The sequence below is a fragment of the Varroa jacobsoni genome, unplaced genomic scaffold (genome assembly GCF_002532875.2).
Source record: "Varroa jacobsoni isolate VJ856 unplaced genomic scaffold, vjacob_1.0 scaffold_125, whole genome shotgun sequence".
NCBI classification, from domain to species: Eukaryota; Metazoa; Arthropoda; class Arachnida; order Mesostigmata; family Varroidae; genus Varroa; species Varroa jacobsoni.
In genome coordinates this window covers 106,410-114,595 of record NW_019213027.1, presented here as the reverse complement: position 1 = coordinate 114,595, position 8,186 = coordinate 106,410, and the positions used below count along the sequence as shown (strand labels likewise).

At 38.9% G+C, this 8,186-nt stretch overlaps 2 long non-coding RNA genes across 8 annotated transcripts in view; one reads left to right on the top strand and one right to left on the bottom strand.

Annotated features, from left to right (window-relative positions):
• The window catches only part of LOC111267521 (uncharacterized), a 14,797-nt gene extending 10,448 nt beyond the window's left edge, over positions 1 to 4,349 (bottom strand). The window contains exon 1 of one of the 2 annotated variants that reach the window (XR_002684683.2): positions 4,050 to 4,349. This is a non-coding gene — a long non-coding RNA (uncharacterized LOC111267521). The remainder of the gene's footprint in view (positions 1 to 4,049) is intronic. The other variant, XR_002684682.2, reaches the window with a different exon arrangement.
• The window catches only part of LOC111267532 (uncharacterized), an 11,673-nt gene extending 3,926 nt beyond the window's left edge, over positions 1 to 7,747 (top strand). The window contains exons 1-3 of one of the 6 annotated variants that reach the window (XR_015313811.1): positions 4,501 to 4,817; positions 5,824 to 5,921; positions 7,470 to 7,747. This is a non-coding gene — a long non-coding RNA (uncharacterized LOC111267532). Of the gene's footprint in view, positions 1 to 4,464; positions 4,818 to 5,151; positions 5,514 to 5,578; positions 5,719 to 5,823; positions 5,922 to 7,469 lie in introns of those variants that run through there. The other 5 variants (XR_002684691.2, XR_015313812.1, XR_015313807.1 and 2 more) reach the window with 5 other exon arrangements.
• The last annotated feature ends 439 nt before the right edge of the window (positions 7,748 to 8,186 follow it).

Below are 8,186 nucleotides of genomic sequence, written 5' to 3'. Positions count from 1 at the left end.
GTGACGTTCGTGTTAACGCTCGTACATTGCATATATATATATATATATGTAATGTTTAGTATATATATATATATATATATATATATATATATATGCTCAATCAAAACGATATTGGTACCGTACCCATATAAAAAGTACTGTCCTTTTTAGCATACCAGTGAATCATAATACTCATAGCTTTTTCCTAATTTCTGTTCCCATAAATATATCGAATTGGATCTCTGAGCTGATCCTGCATGTGCTTCGTCTGAAATAGACACAGTGTATGGGCGCTGCAAGTTTTTCTTTCTCGAAGGCAAAAACATAACAAATTCTTATGTTTTATTAAAACATTAAAAAATATTTAAAAAAAAAGTATTCCAACCCATCCTGCAGAATCACTTTTCAATTAGGCGCGCACCGGGATTGCTTCGGTGTCTTGAGCGATTTCCATGTATAAGAACACTGATAGAATAAGTAAAGTCCAACGATTTCACGTGTTCTAACGTGGCTCATCTTTCCATTGAAGGATCTGCAACTTGCTTTAAGGCGAACGTTCCTCTACCTTATAAGACATTGATCTTACTAATGAACAAGGTTCAAAGACTTATATGGCTGGCCATTCTTTAGTTCCAAGGTATTTTGATACGGAGCTTAGCAGATAAATAAAGCCCTTACCGCAGTTAAGACGTGCATGAACAATTTTAATGTGGGAACGAGATTTTTTCCAGCGCACCCATAAGAGCCATCATCAACGTAGGTTGCAGAAACAAGTGGTTGAATACGACGGAATTATGTTGCATAACCTACGAGCATGTGGAACTCGCTTGAGTTCCACGCAGTTTAAGCCCTTCACCAGTACGTTTTGCTTTCCCCGGAACAAGTAGTGGCATGTCTAAGCATTTTTTCATAGGATCGTGTATCTCACAGGTTAGGAGAGCTTCCAATGATAGTCAGACTAATGCCGTTAACAAAAAGCTGTTATTTGCGAGTATCAACAAAATATAAAGCTAATAGCTGTGCATTTTGTATATTTGTAACTACTAGATTTGAGGCTGCCTTCGGCATTGGAAATGATCAGATTAATAAAAAAAAAATAAACAAAATAATCCTTATAAACTCGTTAAAAACATGTTTTCTTATTTACTAAATTTTAAATATTTTTTAAAACATACTTTCATATTAAAATAACAAAACGTATCTCCTGTTAATGAATCTATAACTAATTACAATATTAATTTACCTAAGTAAATTTTTAACTCCATAAAAAAGAGCTAAAAATTTACTTATATATAGTTTATAGGAGTTTCACTAATGTTTTAATTTCCTTTTTATTATTTTAATTTTAAAATATAATAGATTTACTACAAAAAAAAAGTAATATACACTTTCCTATCAGTAAGAATTTCTTTAATATGTAACCTTTTAGACTGACAATAGTCTCATTGTAAATAAATAAAATTTGGTATTATTATAGTAATTTAAATAAATATTAGGCAAATTAACACTTAGTAATAGTATAGTGACGTTATTATTCGTTCCCGAAATGCAGGGGGCATATTTTAATATTTACACAACTTCATCATAACAGGGGTAACTGCAAATAATAGCCAAGAATACGGGTGACTTTGGTAGAGTGATTTAAATTGATGTGATCGGTGTTACTAAGGTCGGTCGTCAACTAGACTGCAACAGAAACTGGTAAACGGAAACAGTTCATTAGCGCGCTGGTTTTTCACGGGAAACCGAACTCAGAAATAGATAAATGTTGTTTTTAATTACGCTCCTAAAACGTTGAGTTAGAAGCTCGACGAAACCTTGGACGCTCATAGACGTTGAACTCTTTAGTAACCTGGTCAACCTGATTGAATCCTTTGAGGAAGGTTACAAGCCGATACCTAGGCCATAGATCAAATATCAGCTGATGCAATGGCAACTATAATGGACTGGTAAATCAAAGCAGCTAGTATCTTGAATCCAAAACGAGAGAGAAATCTATTAAAAAATCGTTTAAATATTTTTAGCTGTTATCTGTTAGTCAAACGATCAAGGGGTCCCGAGGACGAATAGCAAGGAATTCGTTTTCTAATAGGCAGATGTGTTTGTTTTAAATGTCCTGTCGATCACCTAAAACAGTCATCGTCCATCGTGTGTTTCTCAGAAACAGTGAATCTGTTAATGATGCTACATTTGAAGTTCCGTTACCGAGTCATACAGCCAGCCATCTAGATACCACTTCATAGCATCGATAGTTGAGTCTAAACGATGCGCAGTCAAGTCGATGACATACCTTCACAGAACCAAATAGGCGCGAATACGTAGCCTAATAATGTTATTGATCCTTTATGAAACGAAGTAGTATTTTCCGACATCGTTTTATCCGCGCATGGGCTTTGTCGGCTATGTGCTTCCCGCATACATATCGTCTGACGATTGATCATGTGGTTACAGAAAACCACAAGGTTTGCTTGCCCCCTGAACAAATTATGTTCTTCATTGCTTCGTCTCTCGGATGACGATATGTTTTAGCTTTCGTGCCATTACACCTTAGTGAAAAACGGGTAGACAACGACTACGGTGCCAGCTCGAAAATAAAATTCATAGCCGAAATAGTAACAGTTCGACGCTGCTACCGTCAAGGTTGGCTCTGTCGAGAATCCGGCAAGTGTTTTAATAACACCCATTCTATTGTCCAACTTAGATTATATCTGCGCTCTCGTATGATGCCCTCCTTGCTTACGATCGTTAGAAGAGTAAATTCGTAAACAGCGTTCTGTAAGGCTGTGACACGGGTACTAACGTCTATCCAGCGACGCAGAGGATGCTAGCGTCCTCTACTGTATAGGGCGTTGTTGTTAATGTTGAATACTGTATGTAGCCATCGTCGCCGTGGAGATCAAACGCTCGACGGATGTTCGGCGCCACAAGGGGGCATGTGAGAGCTTTGTGACGGGACCGAAAAATTTATTCCGGGTCAAATATGGAGAGAGGCGGGAGACAAAGCCACAGGGCGTGTCATTACATTGCACTAACTCTTAGTCCAGGGCCAAATTGTTATGGAAGCAAGGCTCATAAAGTGTTAATAAATTTTATGCACCTACTCATCAATTAAAGGGCTCATACCTACGAGCAGAAATGAGATCACGTTTATAGTTAATAACAACTTGTCCAAAAATGAAGCTCACAGTTAGATGCCGATTTGTTGTTTGATCTCGAGTGAATTGTCGGAAAATACTTCCGCGACACACAGATAATCAAAGCGTAGTATGCGTTTTCGGCCTAGAGTATTGTTTCGTTCAATATAACAGCTAAGCACTATGTACCACCATAATGGATCGTGCGGATAGTTACTTTATAAATACTTTATAATAACAAAATTATCCCATTGAGCTGTAATTGTTCTATGTAACCACTGATCTGCTTAAACGTAATTCCATAAAATTACCAGATAAATTCTGAGATTTTACAGTATATTTCAAATACATGTACGTCAGATTTCATTACTTTCGAGATGACTGATTCATGTGTGCAAATATTAACATAGTCATGAAATAAAAGGAAAAAGGTACTGGCAAACAGATTTGAGAAAGGCCTGTTTTTTAGGAAAAAGAGGAATGATTAGGGGCGAAAGAACGGCGACCCAACCACTCACCGGTACTTAATTTTTTGCTTTTTATAAATATATATATATTGCTTGTATCTATTTTGTCACTATATTTGGATAGCGTGTTTGGTATAGTTTTCTCATGCATTATAATGGATACTTATATTTCATGAAAATATTAGCTTTTAAATTTTGAGGTAGAAATATCGTGAAACGCTGCGATAAGTGTATCAAGCGCAGACGGCTATTTCGAGCAAACAGTTGTTGAAACTCAGTAAAACAGTATTTCTATTTTATACCAAAATTGAACAAATCCGAACGCCAATAAATGTTGCGCTTTCGAGGGCAGATAACTATAGCCAATTGAGCTGTTGACTTCTCAGCCGTTTTTGAAAAACGTTGGAATCAAGTGATTGTGAAAATCTCGTTAGCACTCCTGAGGTCAATAAGCAAATACATCGTTTACCTCAATGCCGATGGTTTACAGTACATTTTGACTCACTCTAGACTCAGCAGCTCCTGCTACATTTAACGGTCCATACATATATCTACTCATCACCGTGGAAGCGGGTATCATCGACACGCCCGTAGCACGGTCGATCACTGGAGAGCATTCGGATCGAGGGCTCCGGATACGACGGGCCTTCCGACAGCTCGAGGGCAATAGAGTCCTGTAATTACACAACAATACTTCGGCGATGTGTCGTCCACAAACGCAAAATCATACTTGCAGCGGCAACGTCGCCGGCCAGGCCAACAATGACTCCAGCTTCAATAGCAAGAGGAGGAAAAACGGCTGACGCCTATAGAAAACACACACTTTCAGTCTCGCATACGGAGGCATAGGGACGTAGACGGAAAAACAGGCAGACAAATAGCACATTCTTAGCAGCTTAAGGCAGCTAGCGTCCGCTCATAGGCATGACCAGACGCTGGATCCGTTCGGCATAAATGTGAAGTGACCTTGACAAGGCAAAATCACATACACGAGATACTGGCGACCGTGCAGGACGCCATTACGCTGCTGGTCCGCTACTGTTAATTATCTGCTATTATTCGTGGGTGTTCTATGTTCCGTGTTCCCTAGCATTCGACCGCTATGGCGATGGTTGTTGGTGCTGTAACAAAGCTGTACGGGTTATGCCACGCATTGAGTCTGTTACATGGTAAACAGCGTAAGCAAAATCAAACCAACCGGCTCGGACTATCGACGCTGCGACAGCTCTCTACGTAGGTATATCAACAGCACGCAGGACACCGCATTGTCAATCATAGGTTACAGTTAGGCAGCAGACAGGCCACTAGGCTGCGCATTTCCACGATAGGACACTGCCGTTGGTTGTATTAGCAAAGGCAATTACATCCTCAGGATCGACAGCGGTAACAGCAACAGAACACTACGTTACAACACACAAACATCCGGTACAATTGGAAACGTTGTTTAAATTCGCATATATTCCCGTATAAAACATATATATATATATAAACCGTTTGAATTAGGCCACAAGTATCAGACGTACAATAAATGAAAACAAAAAGAAGTGCGTACCTTGAATTTGTGCGGTTTATCTACATCTATATTCGGCAACTACGCGAACAAAAATTTGCCAAATAAGAGCTACACCGAGAGATTATACGACAGCTGCGATGGTTTTGTATGTGTATAATCGTGAGGTTCTACGATAAACACATCCATTAATGAAAGTTTTTCTTTTTTGTTACTATATCGTCTTGAACCGCACCTATTTGGCCTAGTAAATACTTGGTTGAATTTTTTTGAATTAGGACGGCTATAGGCAGGGATCCTAATCTGCAACTTGCTCGAACATGGGTAGGCCGTAAAGTGGCTTACATAAAAAACTACTGGTGCCCTGGCATAAGGCTCACACGAGAACGATTTCGCCGTGCGCTAACTGCCTTCTTACGTATGGTTCGTGCTAAAAGAATGAATTCTATCCTTGCGAGTAGACATAGCATCATTCAGCAAATGTGTGTCATTGTGTTCTCGATTCGTTACTCAGTGATATTTACATTGGGCTGGGTCTATAGGGCTGCCCACGGTGAGCATTCGCTACTGCTACCATAATACACGAGACAAAGTAGTCTGATTCATGGATGCTGTTTTTTGCCGCGAGGTAAACAAACGAAGTAGGTGAACGATGACTGTTTCTTAGAGAGTGATAAATGGCTAAGTGTATTAGGCAGCAATCTAATGTAACTGGTGAAACGAACGGTTCCAGGTAAAGAGCAACGTCGTTAGTCATTTGCTTTAGCGGCTTTAGAGGCTAAAATACGCTCGGTATCGTTGCTATGGTCCTTATCGAAAATAAAGATGAAGGTAAGCAACTTAGATCATGCGTAAATTTCCACTTCAGACAGAAAAATCTCGAACGCGAAAAACATATTATACAGATATTGTACAAAAACACGTCTAGGTTTTTTCCGTAAACATAATCTTTTGAATACCTATAGGTTAGTTCAGTCATCGTCAGTGTAGTAATTATTATTGAGCTATATCTAAAATCAATAAAAATTGCCCCCTTTGGAAGAACTTCGGCTGTTTTCTTATTGCAAGATCTATGTTAATATGGTGTCTTCAGCTGATTAAATTTGCTCAAATCGTGTAAACATGCCTCGGTTAACTAGCATCTTCTGTCAAACGACATGGACCAAACTGATCGAATGCTAAGGCTCGTTCACCGTGTTTAAATCACGAGAGAACTATTTGATATCGACTATAGGCGCAGCCATAAATTTTCAGTAGATACTGAAATTTGTAAAATGAAAACTGCTATGAAAATAGCTTGAGCAGGCAAAAAAACAAAGCAGGCTTTTATAGAAAACAAAAAAGAAGAAAAAAAAAAAGATTAGTAATGGCTTTTGTGTGTACTGTCTACCAATATGTGTCGGTCTTCGACACTGCTACAAGCCGTAACGCCATAAAAATCGAGGGCGTCATAGAGACAGAAAATACTAAAAGTGGCAAATATAGAATGCTAGTTATTAGTTATTTTATATAACTATATACAGGAATAAAGATACTGTATTATTTCGTTCATTACAAGTCCTTCAATACCAGTAATTAATCAAGAACTTATTATCGGGTACCTTTTTATTTTGATGCGTATGTAGTTGCTTTTGTTAGATCGACTACCTGCATATATTGTTTCCGGTTATCGTCCAAACGATATCCAATTGAGAATCTACTGAATGAGTACGTTACACTCTTTTTCACTCATTTATATATTAATGAATACATTATTGGTCTCGAAAATGATCGTCCGATTATCTATTAATCTAACAGCAACACTTAATTTTTTCAATCTACGTGTAGAACTCGGCTTAAGCTCGTATCTTTGTAAACGGCATTATGGGTTAACGAGATAAAACCAACCGGTACAGTCTATTTGGGCGTTTTACGCGCTGTGTCCATGTGCGCCACGTCTGGCTTTCTTCATTTATTGAAAGCGCCGTTTTTCTTGTTATGGTCACTGATAGCACTGTATGCTCTTTCTATGAACCAGTAGAGAAATTCTGCCTTACCGTTCGTAAGCTCGGATCTTTTTTTCTACCTTATTGTTTGCTCACCTCTAGCTTTCTCAAGTGCCGGACAGATCAGCCAGATGTAGACCGGTAGCCATCTGGCCAGGTCAAAAAGGACGCAAATGTCCGACCTTATTCCGCTGCTGCCAAAGAGACAACTTTGAATGTTAACATGTCTTCCTAGTAGTTAATGGGGAAGTGATTGGTATTCCGGCCCGAGGCAACCTAGCCGCTTCTTGACGCCCGAGATGAAATCCGTTTTTGCTTCGTATGGTGATGCTTGTTGTGTTTTTATTGATTCACGGTTTCTGTCTAACAGGCGCTTTTTTGCCTTGATTTTCAGATCCCAAGGTGATTTCCCAGTTAGTACCGACGTTGAAAATGTGGGCTCCAGCGATTCTCTGGATATTGCAAAGTAGATTACTCTTTTTCTGCTTTGTACTTGACGCCTTCTACGTCCGTGCAGCGGCAATCGATTCCGTGACCGATATCAGCAATCTATGAAACTTGATGGACGCTTGAGAGAATCCTCGCTAACGCATCGGCTGCTTTACCTGCTTCAGCTATAGCTTATTTTCATGTAAATTACCATTAAATGACTAATCCGAGTACTTCCATTTATTTATCATCTTGGTATTTTGATGATTTCAATGAAAATAGATTGGCCACATTTCCTTCTTTCCAATAAATAGGACAGATACCCTCACCTTTCTCTAAAGCTAATTCCAGACTTGTTTTCGATACCCAGTCGGAATTGGCATACAGAATCTTGTTTGCTTTAGATTTGGTTCCCAAGGCCGGTCTGACCTGGCCAGTAATAGTTAAATCGTCCCCATACGCCATATTTCAACTTCAGATTGTTACAGTAAAACGATTCAGATAAGTGTAATTTGCTGAAAATGATTAAGCTTTTTTCGTACGCAAATTGACCAATTAGATACAACAATAGCAGACGATACAGAAATTGTGTTTTTTTTTCTACCCGCTTCTAGTCCCGGAAATGCGTCAAATATCTAGTAGTTATATGACGCAGTAACCTGCAAAAATTCCACTTTGATTT